We start from the raw sequence: 2,124 nt of genomic DNA, 5'->3' as shown, positions 1-2,124 counted from the left end.
TTATCCTGCCTCACCTCCTTGGTAGAGGTGTATGGGAGTGGCCTTCCCTTGGCAGATGGGTAATATGACTTGTGGGTAAAGATGCGCAACCTCCACAGAGTGTAAAACTGGTATATCAGCCGTGCGCATGGTCATGAGCGGCTCGGACCCTCACATGATTAATATATGGAACTAAATTCAATTTGTCATATGCATTGCATCGCAGGTGTTGTTATCAATTTTGTTCTACTTCTTAATTGGGTTGGTATCTACTTATACTTAGTAATTGCTAATAAAATTTTGACCAACTTTAAGAGCAATGCTCAGCTTCAACCATCCTCTTTGGTAAGCCTTACACTTCATGTGAGCTCCCACCTTTGGCGAGTTCAAGCACATTATTCCCCACAACTTGTTGAGCGATGAACGTATGTGAGCTCACCCTTGCTGTCTCACACCCCCCACAGGTCAAGAACTGGTACCGCAGGATGAGGCACATGGAGGATGCTATGACGAGTTCGTAAGAGGTTAGGTTGTCGTCTCCCAGTCAACTTTGGGTTGCTGGATCGTTTTCTCCATATGATGTAATTATTTATTTATTTTGTACAGAACTCCTATTATATATTAAAAATGTGACATCCGTTTATGTACCATGAGTCATCATATGTGTGAGACTTGGTACTAGCACACTTGGTGATTATTTCGCGCCCGGGTTTTGGACCCCTGAAACCCGGGTGTGAAACAACTCCTGTGAAACAAGTTTCTTTGAAGCACGTAGTTCTTTGATGATAGAATCTCTTGAAGATAGTAACTTATTAAGCCGTGACACTTCGTTCTAAGAAACCTTCAACTTGTCCCTATGGTGATCAAGCTCCGACATGGTAAAATGATGACTCCTCTCCAAAGTAGTAAGGGAGCCGCTGGCATCACGGTACAATTTGTCCAGGCTATCTTGAGAATCAAGAAGTCTTCGCATCTCCTCTTACAAACAAGAAGAATACTAAACATCCAAGCAAAAGCGCAACACAAAGGTATTGTGAACAATCAAAAGAACTCACCTCATGGGCTCTCTTCTCCAAATCAAGCTGAGCATTCAAGGAAGAGTTCATGGTTCAAGCACCATCCAGGAATACAGAAACCTTATTCAGATCGGCTTGACTTAGAGCGTCGCAACACCATCGTATCAGAGATGGGAGGGCAAAAGAAAAAAGATACATGGGGTAAAACGAGGGAGCAACAAACACCAAAGAAAGTTATCAACCCACTAACCGATGTTCGAGGCTTTCAGGTCATCTATCTATTTTTGAAGCAGGAGAGGATTCCACTGCAGCAAGGATAGAACCTGATCGGGGAGAGGGGCACCCTCAGCTAAGCCGACACAGAGCTCACAGCATTATGCAAATACAAGAATTAGCAAAGTAGTCCTCTGTCGACAAAGGTAAAGCAGGGTAAGGATCAACTCACCTGAAGGTTAGAAAGGAACAAAGGAAATCCCAAAGCCGGAGGTGTCGAGGTGCCATCAAACAGCGAGATACTAGTAGAGGCAATATCGAGAGCAGACTCGAGTCCTAGAGGAGGATTAGAGCTCATGCCCTAGGAAACATCTAGTGGGACCTCCGCTCCAACAGCATGCAGCAGATCCTCAACACCCGGGTCACTGACCTCCAAAGCGACCAGGTCTACAAGAGCAGTAGGAAGATCAAGGCTTGTCACCGCTGGCTCCTCAGACTGAACTGGTGGTGATCCGACATAAACATCCATAGAAGCAGCCGAGGAGGAGCCGAGTTCGGGACCCTCGGGAGCTGGCTCACCCTCCGAAGCACCCTCAGGGGCTGGGTCACCCTCAACAGTGCCCTCAGGGGCTGAGTCACCCTCAACAGCGCCTTCGGGGGCTGAATTATCCTCAATACCCTCAGGAGTTGGATAACCCGTGCATGTAATATCAGGAACCGAGGTGTCCCAATGGATCAGGCCGCCCTCAAAGGTTAAAGAAGCATGGGAAACTGTCCGAGTTATTTCTTGCCCGATAAATTGCTAGCTGAGGGAATGTCATCCGGGACCTCTGCACGGATGCCAGCACCACCAGTTTCAGGAAGTTCCAATAAAAGATCTTCGAGGATAATATCCTACAGAGCATGATCAATGGCA

Source organism: Zea mays, chromosome 4 (genome assembly GCF_902167145.1).
Source record: "Zea mays cultivar B73 chromosome 4, Zm-B73-REFERENCE-NAM-5.0, whole genome shotgun sequence".
Classification (NCBI taxonomy): Eukaryota; Viridiplantae; Streptophyta; class Magnoliopsida; order Poales; family Poaceae; genus Zea; species Zea mays.
Note: the sequence above shows the minus strand (reverse complement) of the source record.